Here is a 16,802-nt window from a genome sequence, read left to right as displayed (position 1 = left end):
TTGTCTTCCTACTTCTCTTCTGCCTTGTCTTCTTCTTCTTCCTCCTCTTTCTTCTTAAAACCCTTTAAGGAAGTAAAAAACATTCTTAGCTATTGGGACCATACAGACATATACCAAGTCCAAATTTAGCTCTTGGGACTGTAGTTTGCCAACCACTGCCCCACTCCAAAATGTGTTCCCAAACCTAATCAATTCTGCCCTCAACTACTTTCCTACTTGGAAGGACCTCTGTCTCCTTCCTGCACTACTGTGTTAGACTACTCTGGTTTCCTGCTCCTGCTCTTGCCATTGCCTTAAACCCACAGCTCCACAAAGCAGCAAGTGTTCTTTTAAGTAAGACATGCCATGTATCATGTCAAGGAAGACTTCCCAGAAGAATCTACAAAAATAATGTACTGCAACGTTTTTGTTATACTTCAAGAACTGACACTTTTTTATGGAGAGAAAAGAGAGAGAAGGGGTGGTACTTCTAGAAAAGCAGTATTGTTCTGACTACTATAGTTCTGACTACAATAGTTTTATTGTAATGAATGCTGTTACTTGTTAACATGGGTAGTTAAAAATAAGAAAAGAAACAGATTTATCATTACATATAATCATTAGGGTTTTCATACTGAGATATTATTTTGAATTATAACTCAGTAAGTATTTAAGCTTAGAGCAAGCAAGGAAAGAAGGAGGAGGAGGAAAAGGAAGAAGAGGGGAGAAAGAAGGAGGAGGAGGAAAAGGAAGAAGAGGGGAGAAAGAAGGGGTAGGAAGAGGACAGAGGGAGGAAGAGGAGGATATATACTCTGTTATCTAAAGTGGATTGAAACTCACTCAATATTTACATTTACATTGTTTATCTCTCCTTGGGTTGCTCTAGTTCCTCATTGGTCTCATCTTCCTGTGCCAAACTTTTTTATGTCGTTAAAGAGGTCTGGTATGAAAACTGCTGCTACCCTCACTTCCTCACTGTTCCTTTCTGTCAGCTTCTTAAGGGTATCTGGATGTGAAGCAGCTTTTCTTACCCTTGGAACCTTTCCCTACAGTTCTCCCTCCACCTTCCTCTGTTTCACTCATTCTCTCTTGTTTTATTTAGGACCCAACATTATTGTATCTTTTCACTGATATTACTGATTCTTCTACAGCTCTTTAATTTGAGCTGCACAACAGCATTTTACCAACCTAGCTTCTTAAAGGAAGCAGATAATTTGCAGCAAAATTAAACATAGGTTCAATTACTATGTCAGTATGAATTAGATGCATATTGCTGAGATATTTTCAAGAGTTCCTTTTTAAAATAGTACTTTTTTTCTCTCTGAAAAGATGAAAATGCTTTTGTATCTATTGCCTCTTTGTTCTCATAAAGTTAGATTTAATTTTTTTTCTTTTTTGAACTTAAAGATTGAGGTTAGTATTATTATCCCTGCTTTACATATAGTGAAACTGAAGCAGAGAGCAGGAAAACAGTCTCCCCAAGGACACCCAATGTATGTTCCAGCCATGCCTGGGCCTCCCAGGTTCTGAGGGCCAGATCTGCTCTTTTCTGCTGGTCTTACTGAGGGCAATTAGAAGCTAAAGCGATTTCTAAGCTCTGATCCAAATTATTTGTAAGTCAAGGCCATTTGTTTGTACCTATTTTGAATATTTCAGCCCTTTTGAGAGAATTCCAAATACACTTTTTCTAAACCAGTGTCTCTAAAACTTGGGTAATGTACAAATATCTTTTGAAGAATGAGTCCTCATGGATTCTGAATGGAGACAAATTATTTTACTCACAATGTTACTTAAGTATTTACAAACAGAAAATTCTTTTATTTTACATATCCACAAACATATAAACATGTTATGCTTATTGTTCTACATCAAAAAAGCAAGCCAAAATTACAGGTTAAATTTAAGTGGAACCATATCACTGGGAAACTTTAGCTGATCAGCAACGTTAATGTGAGGGATTATATTCTTTTAGGAAACATAATTAAGCTAATCAAAAGCAAAGTGTTCAGGCATGGATTCTTTGGAGACTGGTGTTCTCAGGCTACCCTGCACTGGGTGACCCCATCAGTCTCCTGCCACTTTCATTTTGTTGGAATGAAGCTTCCATTGACCCAAGGCATTGTGATGTCACTGGAGGAAAGTACATAACTGATGTATTGATGTCTGCCTCTGACCTTTTTTCATCACCATACTATAAAGACATTACTACCACTTGGTGCAAGCACAAGCACTAAAATTAAATGGTGGTGTCCAATTATAGAGTTCAGAAAATCTCTTTTACTAATTTTTATTAGATACCAACATAAGATATCTTTTTAATTCTCACAGGAACTCACAGACTCTGGGGGTCAGACAACTGCAGTTGGAGAAATACTGCCCTACACTTCCTGCTTTAAGGCTGGGAGAAGCTTTCAGTTTTTATGTCCAACCTTGGACTGAGAAGCTACCCACTGGGGTGACTTAAGGGCAACCTAACCCAAGAACCTCACCCCTACTAGTTTGCTAGTGCACATGAGTAATTCATTCCTTGTAAATGGAAGGACTGAGGGACCCAACTTAAATTCAAATATATTACCCAGGAAGAATAATTAATAAGAATTTATTCTGTAGCAGACATCAATTTATTATAAGCATAATTGTGCATGAAACAAAGCCTAGGGGAATGAGACATAGGGTAGGTGAGTTTTTTTATCTTTATAAGTCAGGATATATTAAGTGCTTGCTAGTATCAGAGATCTGCAGGTGTAAGCATGCAGTCTCATTCATGGTACCTTAAATCCAGTTGATAATACAGAATAAATGGAGTAAGAGGGGAAGCTTTCTTGGGATATAGCAGAGATAGAAAGCTAGAAACCAGGCATCAGCAATAGCAGCTGACCCAGACTATCTCTGTTTGAAGCCAACAGAAAAGCAATGCTGCCTAGAAGAGTTCAGGATAAAAACAAAAACAAAACAAAACAAAACACAATTCCCACTTTACAGTTTTCTAGCCAGTCTTGAGACCCTTGCTCATTTTTTAAAGTGGAAGAATATTCTGCCACAAAGGCAAATGATTCTCTAATTGTGGAAATTTCAATTTTAAACTTCTTCCATAACTTGCCTTTCCCCCCAAGTACTTTCCTCGACCTCCTCTGCACAATCCACTATTAGAGCAAGGAGAAGGAATGAGTACCCACCTCAGCCTGACGTCACATCTTCCTTCTCTCTATGTGACTACGGACACAGTCTCACAGCTCTGGATTTCTTGCATACCTACCTCTAATAAATAAGAAAGCAGAGTTTAAATAAACTGTTGCTATTGTTTTGCTGCTTCACACCCTGCTGGTTTGCTATTGTTCATGTTTAGCGTGTGTTTCTCTATAGGTACATAATTAACTTTCTGTTTTCCCCTCACAGTTCAAAAGCTTACAAGTATAGAAGCTTGCTGTTCTAAACATGTTAAAGAGAGAACACCATACTATGTTTATGGGTGGGAAGATGGCTAGAAAAGTTTTTTTCCAAGGAAAAGGAAATAAACATTTATCTGGAGTCCCTGAATACACAGTCATCTGCATGGTCTCCTTTAATCTCCGTACTCTGCCTGGGGCATGAATTATTACCTCCATACAGAGAGAAGAGAAATCAAGGAACTTGCAGAAGATTCACACAGCTAGTGTCAGAACTCCTACGTGAACCTGTGTTAACTCCAAACCATGTGTCATTTCCTCTTACTGTACCGCCCCTCATGTGAGTCCTCTTCTATGGTCTTTGTCTTTCAGAAGCTGCGGATAGATGATGCAGTGAATTTCATTTCTCACTAATGATACCTTCTCACTTCATTCTCCCGGTTCTCACTTCTCTTCTCTCCCCTCAGCCATGCCTCTTCCTTTCTCCAACCCTGTCCTTTTTTTTTTTTTTTTTTTTTTTTTCCACAGTGGGCAGGCTAGGAGGCATGGTTAGGATTAATGGAGAAGAAAAACTATTCCAGGTTTTTTTTCTCCTGTCCAAATCCCAATTTCTGTGTGGAGATGTGTTGGAGCCAGTAGTAGTGCACAGACCACCAGCTGTGCTTGCAGTGATCCAGCAAAATATCATCTTAAGTACAGGGCTGAGTCTCAGAAGGCTCATGGAAGGGGCTGCCTTTTCCCTGTTCCATCCCAGACTCCTGTACTCCCTGAAACACAGGGAGAGGGGCTCTTAACTAAATACAAAGGGCATGGCGCTCAGCTCTGCTTTTCAAAGAAACTATTTTCCTCTCAGAGTATACCTCATAGAATTACATTACTGTCAGCAGAGGAAAAAACCAAAAACGAAAACAGTTCAATAGTCAATGCAAAGGACTTCAGAACCCCTCATTTATTTGGTTGAATGCTCAGGCAGATTGCTTTTCTCCTTAGTCCTGCCTCTTTTTGAGTGTTTCTTTGCCTCTTTTTGAGAGAGAGGAACATTCAACTTTGATTTTTGTTTGCAGCTTGGTGACAAATGATGGGGGGAAAATTTAAAACATTCATCTACTGAGTTCTGGGAATTCTCAGAAGATTTTATTTGTACAGTGCCTTTCTGACCTCCATTTTCTCAGAGAAGTAAAAATTATGCTGCATTTGTAAACAAGGTGCTTTTATTAAGTTGAAATTTTACAAGCATATGGTATATTTAGCCAAAATAACACTTTTATTTAAGGCAAGTACAACGAAAGGGCTAGCATGTAGAATTATGTTTGATTAATGTGCACTCAAAAGCCATTACACAGTAAGCATAATTTCAGTTTGTGGAGTGTCTTCAATTCACTTTGTAATTTAATGTGAAGCCACATAAGTCAGAGTTGAAAGATATTTGTCTTTGCATTTTAATAATAGGAATCCGTATCATGTCATATGGACTTTCAAGTAAAGCAATCAGTATTTTAAACTTTTAAGTTTCTCCTTTTAAAAAATATAAATTGCATTGCCTTGGAACACAAAAAGAAATAGGAAAATTCAACCATAAAGCATTTGAAGTATGCTCATTTAAAGTGCTTGAAGCATATTTTGCCATGCTGAGTGAATTTTTTCCTCCCTAGTAACTGAAAAAGTATAAAACACAAACTAAATCTCTGTACTTAGCTCAGTAGTAAAGAAAATTTAACCCATGAAGTGTAGTACTGCTACTATAGGGTAGTTCATAATAGTTCATGAACATGCAAACCACCAAGATTTTTTTTTCTGTTTTACTCTCTTCTGTTGCCTTATTTAGTTTCTTGCAAAGTTGCTTAAATGCCATCTTCCTCACTCACACCTTGAATTCTCAATTTAAGCTTTTTCATGCATGGTATTTATCTCATATATATGTATATATACACACAGATGTGCGTGTGTGTGTGTGTGAATATATATATATATATATATATATATATATATATATATATATATTTCTTAGAAGCTCTTTTTGAGCAAAAAAAAATCCTGGAATTTAAAAACTGCATAAACATGTAGCATACATACATGTTAATAATTGATTTGTGTAAGTTTTTACTCTTATTGTGTATGAGGTATTGCAGGGTAATGCTATTCTGGTTTATTAGCTATTCATTTTTGCTAAGGCAGAATAATATATGTTGACTAGATATTATTACACTATTTTCAGAGTTCTTGATTGTCAACCACAGAATCAACTCTAGCTAGTTTAAGTAGAAAATAATTTATTAAGAGCGACAAATCACTCTGAGAATCACTGGGAATGTAATGAACTAGGTTGAGTTTCCAGGAATGGCTCACAAAACAGAGTTTCCTGGGACTGCCAAGGAGCTGTTGCCTCCACCAATCTGAAGGCTGCACAATCAGGAAACTGTCATTGTATTGTAGCCTCTGGATCCAGAGCCCCATAACCTCTGCTGTGATTCAGGCCAACAAAACAGGTGCCATGCTCGCGTCGGCAGCACATATGCTAAAACAGGTGCCACACAACCTGTCGGTCTCTCATTTGACTCATTTTTTGAATCAAAATATGGCATGACTACATCTGATTGGCAGAAACTATATCTCATCTGGAACTCTGGCTATAAAAGCAAGATTGGGAAGGAAGAGAGGATTTTGAATTACTCTTGACCATTTACAGGGCATTGGAATAAGTGCTGAGATAGCCCACCTTCAGAATCCACTCCAGTTAAAAGCCTTGACATGTCTAATCTATTAAGATTCTGTGCCATTTAGTTGCTTGAAAATTGTTGGAGAAGCTTGCAGAATATAGGACCTCCCTATCAGGTGATCAGTCAGCAGCCTGTCTTTTCCTTGAAATTGAGGTATACAGGGCATTTTCCCTGAGTCCATGAGTCCCCCAGAGAAGAACTGTGCACTATCTTTCCTGGCAGGGACAGGGAAGTCCATCTGGCTGGTGGCATTCTGGGGCAGGGCAAGAAATGGGCTGAAGGACAATATCTTAGTATGTAGACTTGCACTAAACTCTCTTGTTTTTACCCACCCCTTTTAAGGGGTTTTCATTCTGGCTGATATCTCTCAGCCTGAAACTTCTTTGTAATTTCTCTAGGGAAAAAGCCTCTTGTCTCCTGCTGAAGGTAGGAATGAGTTGCTATGAGTAGAAAAGGTAGTCCTGTGCCACCAATTGTTTTGCATACTTCCGGTTTTTTTTTTTTTTTTTTGAAAGAGGATCTCAATCTCACTCTGTCACTCAGGCTGGAGTGCAGTGGCATGACATTGGCTCACTGCAACCTCTACCTCCTGGGCTCAAGTAATCCTCCCACCTCAGCCTCCTGAGTAGCTGGAATCATAGGCACCCCCACATGTGGCTAATTAAAAAAAAATTTGGAGAGGCACAGTCTCACTATCTTGGCCACGCTGGTCCCTCTGCCTCAGCTTCCCAAACAACTGGGATTACAAGCATAAGCTCCTGCCCCTGGCCTGTTTTGTATACTTCTATACATGGACTTCTGTCTGGTCCTACTGCTTCAACCACACTACTGTACCCACTCATGTGGGTACCAGGTGCCTCCAAGAACAAAAGCCAAATGGGGTGATTTCTCCTCCATTCTTTCCCTCTGTTGGTATTTGGAGAATAACCCTTTTCTTTATGCTAAGTCAACAAATGCTCCTTTGTCTCTTCTCTCTTACAAAGCTTTTTGAAAATATTTTGTTCACTATTTTCTCCTCTCCTATTTCTTTGTTATTGTGAACTAATATCTTTTTAAATTATTCTACTATTATAATATTATAGTAGGTTTGGGAGGAGAAGAGATATATTCGTATGATCTATCTGTCATTCTTAGTCATAAGTCCTTTAAATTTATTCTTTAGTATGTTTATCATTATTACTTTACCAATCTAATATGTACAAATACATAGAAATATTTCTCTGAATTTAAGAATGTAGAGATTAAAATAAAGATTTGAGAACAAAACCTTTAATGTTCTCACTATCAAATTATAAAGTACTTTTTTTTTTTTTAGTGGGAGGAAAGGGGAGTCTACATTTTGAGAATATTAGCTGTATCTGAGAATACAGGACAATATATGCTAAGTGAAGAAAAAAATACATGGCCCAAGAATGTCATGAGAATGGAGAAGGGAGCCCTCCTGTGGGCTCATAAGACCAGAAAGTTTTCCTGGAGGAGGTGTAAATTGGGCTGGACTCTGAAGAGAAGGTAAGACCAGGAAAAGAGCAAGCTCTCCAGTTGGGGTCATGTCAAGTGTGACCGATTATCTTTCCCCTGCCAAGTGGAGATATCCTAGTGTGTAGCTGCTTTCAGGATCTGAGTAGGTACAGTGGGGGAGAGGCAGCCATTAAGCCAGTGGCCTAATACCATGGCATTTTCTTGAGACTGCTAGGACAGCCCATCAAACACAGGCAGTTTATTCAGTGCTCAAGAAAAAAGCTTAAAAAGTGCTATTGACTAGCAACCTGCTGGTTCACAGATGCTGTTTACTATTCAAAATGTAATTCTGATTAAAGCAAGGAATTAAAATCCAAATAAAAAGATGTGTAGTTTATATTTTGAGTTTCATACTTGTACATCTCAATAGTTATAACTTCTTAATAGCAATAAACACCAGATTTTAGTTTTCAACAACATGTGGAACTATTATTCTGGTATTCTCAATATTTGTATGGCCTCTCATTATTCTTTGATACTTTGATTATTGTATGAGTCAGTCATCATCTCTGAGTCCTGGATCTAGGCAAAGTACTATGCCAGCCCAGGAGGGGGCTGTTCATATATTCATTCAGCAAGTGTTTGCTGAATGTGTATGATGCAACCAGAACTTATAAGGAAATAATTTATTTCTTTAAAGAGTTGATGGTTTGGTAGCAAAGTCAGCCCACAGTTACAGAGTCATAGGGGAGCAAGACACATAGAACCATTAACAACAATAATGAATAAAGGTAGTAATAGTAATGGCTTTGCTTGTTTCTTTAGGTTTTATCTTATAATTGGAAATGCAGAGCATAGACACTTAGGTGAAACATGTAGACACTTGGAGAATAAGACAAAAGCACAAAGTGACACAATATAAACCAAGCACAGGATATCCAACCAGGGTGGATGAACCAAGCACAGGAGATCAGACAGGGGAGGGTGAGGAATCCTGGCAATGGTAGAGGAGGCCCTTGCTGTGCTGGCCATGGTGTGGGCTTCTGATGGCTCCAGAGTACTGCAGGCTTGGCTGAGATTTGGTGGATGGACCAAAGTACCCAGTTGGATAGACAGGGCATCATAGGGGTAGTTTGAATGAAAGGTTTAGTGAATTGCACCCACATTTCTGGGAGATGTGTTTGCTCAGTTAGAAGTCAGAGAGAGCTAGATAGAGTTACTTCATGTAGAAGACCTAAAGGCACAGGGCATAGCATCAGGTTCTAGCCAGACTGGAGTCAGGGCAGAGTCCTGCCTCTGTGGGAACACTTGGTGGATACCGCTGCCAGGTGGACCAGCTAGAGAAGAAGGATCTGGAAATTTAGGCTTGTGTTCTAGTCATCCACAGGTGTATTAGTCTATTCTCACACTGCTATAAAGAACTACCTGAGACTGGCTAATTTAAGAAAAGAAGAGGTTTAATTGACTCACAGTTCTGCAGGCTGAACAGGAAGCATGTCTGGGAGGCTTCAGGAAACTTAAGTGAGAGCAAGCACCTTTTTCACATGGTGAAAGGAGAGAGAGTGTGAAGGGGGAAGTGCCACATACATTTTTAAACCATCTGATCTCATGATAATTCACACACTACGACAAGAACAAAAAGGGGGAAAATCTGCCCCCATGATCCAATCACCTCTCACCAGGTCCTTCCTCCAACATTGGGAATTACAACTAGAGATGAGAATTGGATGGGGAGACAGAGCCAAACCATATCAATGGCCATTCCACGGGTGTCTTAGAGGCAATACCAGGGCGAGAAGATGATTCTGAATGGGCAGGTTTCCTCAAAGCCCCCACTTGCTGCAATCAGAGGAGCTCCACTTTTTAATCTATTTAATATATAGGACTCATCAAAAAAATTGTTTTAATTAAAGGATTCCACAAAATCAAAATAAAAAAAAATCTGCAAGTGTGGTGGGAAAAGAGGGCCGAAAAATAAGACCTATAATACTTTTAGAAAAAAATGTCAATTAAGTCTGAGCTAGATAGAATAATCTTTAGCAGTAACTTTGAGGCAACGAAAAGCAGAGTAGCAAATAGGCAAAGGTTTTTCTTTTTCTTTTTTTTTTTTTTTTTTTTTTGAGACAGAGTTTCACTCTTGTTACCCAGGCTGGAGTGCAATGGCGCGATCTCGGCTCACCGCAACCTCCGCCTCCTGGGTTCAGGCAATTCTCCTGCCTCAGCCTCCTGAGTAGCTGGGATTACAGGCACGCACCACCATGCCCAGCTAATTTTTTGTATTTTTAGTAGAGACGGGGTTTCACCATGTTGACCAGGATGGTCTCGATCTCTTGACCTCGTGATCCACCCACCTCAGCCTCCCAAAGTGCTGGGATTACAGGCTTGAGCTACCGTGCCCAGCCGGCAAAGGTTTTTCTGATGGATGAGATAGTTTAGTCAAAGACAAGAAGATACAGTCAGAAACGTTCTGTATGGAAAATGAAAATGCATTGATTTTCCTGGGAAGCAGGAGGCCCATGACTGGCGCAGTGGGTACAGTGAAGAATTTGAATTTACTCTGGCAGGCAATCCAGTGTCTCTCAGAGAATGAGGTGTGGGTGAGGAGCATGATGAATATGTATGCTTACATAACTCTTTGTCAGTTACTCAGAGCATGGAGGGCTTGGATTAATATATGGAGCCATCACATTTTTCTTGGCGCTGGTCCCTACCCATAAACCCAGGATACTGTCTCTAGTTTCCCTGTTTGCAAACATTCTGGCCACAATGCATCAAAGAAAATAAATGAGACTTTGTTTGGAAAAATATTTATCAACATTATTATCTCTTGAGCAACAAGCAAATTATAATAATTGAATACCTCATGGTATCTCACGAGTTTTCAGTATTTTGCAAAAACATTTGCAGCCCTTGGAATTAATTAAAAGGAATCTTTTTAATTTGGACTAATCTATGTGCTACTGCCCTTTCTCTGGACTGAGTTCTTGGTGGCATGGTCACACAGTCACTCCTCCATTGGCTGGCACAGTGGTACTTCCCGTGTGGTGTGTGCACATTGTTGGTGCAGGATGTGTCATAGAAATGTTCCATTCATTGCCAGCAGAGTGGTGTAGCACCAAGAGAGGTCAAATAAATCTCAGTTTCTCAATAGGAGAAAAGATAACAAATTAGGAGTATATAATATGGCAAATACAATAATAGAGAACACACGTGGAATATTATTATATTAGTATTAGAAGGAGGTGGTCAAAACTGGGAATCTTTGTTGTAGTGGAAGCATAACTATTCTCTGCGACATAGAATATTCTGTTAGTCTGTCATGGAACCTGCTTCTAAGCTGATTATTTTTTAGCTTGAGAAAGATTGTCATGTTTCAGAATGTTAGAGCTAGCCAGTGAAGAATTTAACAAATATCACATATTTTTAAAAAAATTTGGTGCCATTAGTGTATATTTTAAAAGCATATTTGGTACCATTAGTGGCTTTTTCATACATTAATAATTCTCTTTATTACTCTGTTCTTTTTTTTTTTTTTTTTTTTTAGATAGAGTTTTGCTCTTGTCACTCAGTCTGGAGTGCAATGGCATGGTCTCAGCTCACTGCAACCTCCACCTCCTGGTTTCAAGCGATTCTCCTGCCTCAGCCTCCCGAGTAGCTGGGATCACCGATGCCCTCATCACCATACCCAGCTAATTTTTGTATTTTTAGTAGAGATGGGGTTTCATCATGTTGGTTAAGCTGGTTTCAAACTCCTGACCTCAGGTGATCCACCCACCTCAGTTTCCCATAGTGTTGGGGTTATAGGTGTGAGCCACTACACCCAGCCTTTATTCTTATTCTAACCTAATTCCTTTTAAGTTCTACCATTTTTGAAAACTTTTCATCAGTTCGTACCTACTAAGAGCAGAATCTATGTTTGAGGTTTTTTTGTATTCTTTTAAAGTATATTGGATTGCTAAAGTATATGTTTAGCAATGTTAGTATATGTTATATAACATATAAACATTTATATGTTAAAGGTTTGTATAAATAAAATCAGATATATTAGTTTAGGTTAGTAAAACTTCATCTAGCAAACTATATGACAGTAAGCAAAATACTGTAAGTTTCTTTAAAATCAGTCTTTAAAGCATTAAAAATAAGTGTTTATATTCACCTCTGGTTAATTTTTAACACAATGGTCTATGTAGGCCCAGCATGTTTGGTTTTTATTTATTATAAACCATCAGCAGTCAATGTTTATTAAGCAATGTCTGTATTTGCACCTGCATAATAACTGTTACATGTAAACACAAAAGAATGATGACATAATCTTTGCCCTCAAGGAACTTCCAATCTGTACTTGAAGAGGCAAGCTAAACATAAATAAAGATTGCCATGCTAGATAGCCTATGACAAAAATTGTGGGAAATTTGAGAATTATAGAAGAAAAGGTCTATGATGTGCTGTAATTAGGAGGTGGCACTGGAAATAAATTTCAAGGCCACAAGAACCTGCCTTCTTTCAGAGAAGAAGGCATTCCTGGCCAATAGAAGCCAACACAAAGGCAGAGATAGAAATAAACATGGCAATCAGTCTAGGCTTTGTAAAGATTTTAGTAGTCAAAAGTAGTGTCAGTCAGTTAAGCATCTCATATAGTTTTTTTTTCATAGAGTTTTTAACTTGATTATCATATATATGTGACTATCAAATATCTTAACACCTGGCTTTAGTTATCAGATATTTTCAGATTAATTCAATAATATTTATAATATACACTGTATAAATTTTTAAGCCCATCATCATGCTAGGCATTATAATACAAGCATATAAAAACAAGGAAGGATTCATGGTCTTATCTTTGAAGATGTTGTTGCTTCCATAGAAGAAAAGGTATGCACAAATATGATGATTAAATGTGTCATCAAACCAAGGCCACTCAAGTAATTCAAGTTATGAAACTCCATACATATAAATTGCCAAGTGAATAAGGGAAAGCTCCTTTGCATATGCCAGAGCTATTCCCCCACACACCTGACCGTCTGCTCATATCCGTTGTATCTTCTTCTAGTGCCTATATTATATTGATGGCGCTCTGCAAGCTAGAAACCATTCCTGGGCACTTGCCAAGCCCATACCTATCTCTCATTGACTCTCTTGTTTACTTTCAAGGTCAGCGAGCACATACTGTAGTCATCTCGTAATTCCCAACTTGTTCCACCTTGGTTCTTCTGCCTTTTACTACTTATTGTTCAGTTCCTTCTAACTCAGATCCCTTTCACACAAAGATGCACCCTCTTTGGGCCTGACCTGCTTCTTCTATTTCATCTAACTCTTGCCAAGTGAATTCAGGGAAAGAACACTACACTAGTGCTCTCATGTTCCTTCTCTCTCTTGGAACAAAAGTATCTCTCTCTTGGAACAAAAGTCATCCTGGATACCTCCCATAGAAATATTGCTGGTGACCCTCCTATATTGAGGAAAGGAAAGGTACTATCTTTAAATATGAAGAAAAGAATAGTGTTGAATCAGTGACATCAGCCTGTGAAGCCTTTGAAAAGATGCGGAAGTTCCTTTTCTGAATCTCCATTTAAAAAAAATCTTCCTCTGGAATTTTACAAGTGATTCCTTCCAAATTTCTACTTAAGATAAAATGTTTAAAATATCAAATTTTATTTGTTATTTATTTCAAAAAGCATGCTCTACGTTTTTGTTTTACTCCACAACATAGAATATTATCTGTTAGTGTGTCATAAAACCTGTTTCTAATCTGATTATTTATTAGCTCGAGAAAGATTGTCATCTTTCAGAATGTTAGAGCAAGCCAGTGAAGAATTATAACAAATATCACATATTTTAAAAATAAATTAAAACAACTTAAACAACTATATTGTTTAAGCTTATGTAAGTTACTTAAACAATATATAAGCTGCTTAAACAAGAGAGTTGATTGAATATTGAGTTCCAAATGAACAACCTTCACATAAATTTTCAAATGTAATGCATTTATAAATTGAAGTTGTCTCATAAGATATAGTTTGAAATGAATAGAATAAATAATATCTATTATATGAATATAAGAGAGATGGGGAGGTGACAAACAGACAAATGGTTACAAGCTTGAGAAAACCTTTTGAACAGAAAGCAGAACTTGAACTGGACTCTGAATATTAAACATTGTTATGATATGGAACTGTTGTAGGAATATCTCAAGTTGGGAAAAGACTTGGAAAAGATGTATTTAGTTGAAACACAGACTTCTTATGGAGGAGAAAAGGAGACATTTACAAATCAGGATTGGGCCAACTTTTAAGTGTTTTTAAAACCCTTCGCATTAAGGAGGTTAGTGGATTTTTCTTCCATAAATAATGGAAAGCTATGGAAAGCTATTGAAAGTATCAAAGGCTTGTAGTGAATTTGACAAAATAATTTTCAAAAATCATCTTCTCTGGTGACGTTAGAGAAATCAGAAGGAAAGAGACTAGATAGGAAATCATTTATGACCACATGCTTGTGAGATGCCAGGGACCTGGAATAATGCTATGGGAATGTCAAAGGAGGGCAAGTAGGATAAATTCTTCAAACACCATGTGACAAACTCTTGAAGTGATAAAGGAGGCAAGGAAAGGCGATGAGTCAGAAATGATAGTGAAGTTTCAGATGGGGTGATAGGGAGAATGAGGGATGAATCTGATAGCAGAAACAGGGAGGTCAGAAGAGAAAATTGGACGCATGAGAGGAAGGAAAGTGATAAGTACATAGGGGATTTAGTGCTATCAGTAAAAATTTAATGGAACTACATATGTTATTTTAAATTGTCTGACAGCCAACTTCAAAACAGTAAGAACAAATAGGCAAAATTATGTTTAATAATGCTTTGTTTACCCCAATATACTCAAAATGTTATTTCAACATATAATAAATGAAAAAGTATTAACTATATAGTTTACATTCTAAGTTTTTGAAATCTGGTGTCTATTTTGCATTTCTAGCTCATCCCAGTTTAGCTAAATTTCAAGTGCTCAGTAGCTGCCTGTGGCTAGTGGCTACCATATTGGACAGCACATTATTAGACATTCATAGAACTGATGAAAATGATTTAGTAACTTCTTAATTAAGATGGTGATAAGACTGTATTTTGGATATTATAATTCTGTATATTCTTTCTCCTTCTCTATTTCTTTTATTTTAGCTATTTTAGAGTCATGATGTTCTTTGAGCAGACCATCATTCTTTCCCCAAAGCACCAAGACTTTTTAGAAATATCCATGATACCCTGGTTTATTGCTTAGAGTTGCTGCTCTCTAATTTCATTCTCTGTTTGACTTACAACTTTAATTAAATAAATGTCTGAATACGTTTCCTTATTCCTTTGTCAGTTTTCAGAATTCTGATTGTGAAATAATTTAGCAATGTGTCTTCAAAAACCTGGGATCAATGACATTTAGTACTTTGTATATGAGGGCTGCATTTTTCAAGTTCCCCAGTCTGCATATATGTGTGTGTATTTCTCCAGTGTTTAATATCTGACATAAACTTGCTGGAGTTTTGGTCTTCACAATATGCTAAAGAATGCAATACAAAAGAGAGCCTACTTCTATAGCAAACAAGCCAAGGACATTGTGTTCCATCTTTACAATGAAATGCAGATTTCCCATTAAAAGGCAAATCTATCATTTCAAAAGGTTGAATAGGATGGTGCTTTAAAAGAATCCAGCTGCTTAAATTTAGGGCACTGAAAAACATTCAATTAAAAAAAAAATGTTCCCTGTGTCTCAAACATTTTCATTTGATTACGTATTGGATAGATTTTCATTCAGTGTAGAATTTTGCCTCTTAGAATTCTGTCTTAAAATAGTTTGACAACTGTTTTGAGTAAGTTGGACTCAACTGTGATATCTCATTTACAATTAAATTATGTATTTGCTGTTTAGAATATTCTTGTGTTTGATAATTTATTTTTACCTTTCGTTCTAGAAACATTGGACTATTCTTACAATGCTTTACTTTCTCATGTTTATTCCTGGGCCTCTCCCACTCCTATTTAGTTTTCTTTATGTTTCTTCTTTTCTTTGGAGACATTGTCAGGACAGCCATTTTTTTCTCTAACCAGCTTCCTTCAGTGTTTTCAGTCATCTGTTCATACTACTTTATTTTTGTGGCCAAGTAGAATACCACCTTTTTGCTATTCTACTGTGCTCTGCCCAACTTTTTTCCAATTAATTTAGGAGTAGGAAGCGAAAACGCCTGTGATACTCCCTACAATACAAACTGACCAGGGAGCACAGAAGAGCTCTGAACTACGCAGCTGAGCTACAAATTCTCAAGGAAGTAGTCTATATGCTGTAAGAGGAAAATGACTTATGTCAGACATATTTGTATGATGCACGTATTTCCCATGGGCTTAATTGTCATTTATTAAAAGTTATGACTAATTCTCCATTCTCTCCAGCTCTGGAGTTTAGCTCTGCTCTTTTTCAGGGGGTAACATTGGAGATGTAGCCTGGGACCATACAAAGGACCACAGTTAACAAGGGCAGCACTTGTTATACCCCTGGTATTAGTTATTTACTATGTTTCTTAAATTGAGTTTTTGGCTCTCTCCTATTATACTGGTTGTTAGGCATTTATACATATAAATAATATTGCCCCTGGGCTAGTACCTGAAAGTGAATGTTTCCAATAATGTTTTGGCATCCAGTGTTTTACTAACACTAATTTGGTCTCATTTGCAGACCTCACCTCTCCAATGTTCATATTCTTCCTAAACAATTGTCAATTTTGGAAGAGAGTATTTTCTACTTAATATCAGTCCACTTCTAATTAATTTTCCCCCAAAGAGCTCAACAATTTTATGAAATAATTATTTTTCAGAATTCATATTTTATTCTAGACTCAAATGAGAGGAGTATTTCTTATGCTTTATCATAGTTTATGAGGGGTATTTCAGACTGGGGTCCTGTGCTTCCACTCCCCTGCCAACACTGGCTATCAAAACTGCTTAGGCTGCAAATAAAACAAGAAATGAAGTCCATCTGGCATTTCTCATTGAATTAGGACCAGAACATTTTTGTTAAATATTAACAGATGGCTAAAATATTAATATCAAGCTAACATTTAAAAACATCTAAAAGGACTCACATGAGGGAGAAAGGACAGAAGACCATGTGTTTTCTCCATCTCAGAGACCTTCCCGTACACTTACCCCCACCATTTTTCCAACCCACATGTTGAGAATCACGGGAGTCTCCTATCTCAAATAACTTTTATTTCTTAATAAATG

The 16,802-nt window shown here is 37.5% G+C and overlaps 1 protein-coding gene across 6 annotated transcripts in view; it reads left to right on the top strand.

The window, feature by feature from the left end:
• DNM3 (dynamin 3) overlaps positions 1-16,802 on the top strand; it is a 535,391-nt gene that overhangs the window by 364,344 nt on the left and 154,245 nt on the right. The window lies entirely within an intron of this gene.

Source organism: Saimiri boliviensis, chromosome 19, assembly GCF_048565385.1.
Source record: "Saimiri boliviensis isolate mSaiBol1 chromosome 19, mSaiBol1.pri, whole genome shotgun sequence".
Classification (NCBI taxonomy): Eukaryota; Metazoa; Chordata; class Mammalia; order Primates; family Cebidae; genus Saimiri; species Saimiri boliviensis.
Note: the sequence above shows the minus strand (reverse complement) of the source record. Positions and strands in the feature narration are given on the sequence as shown.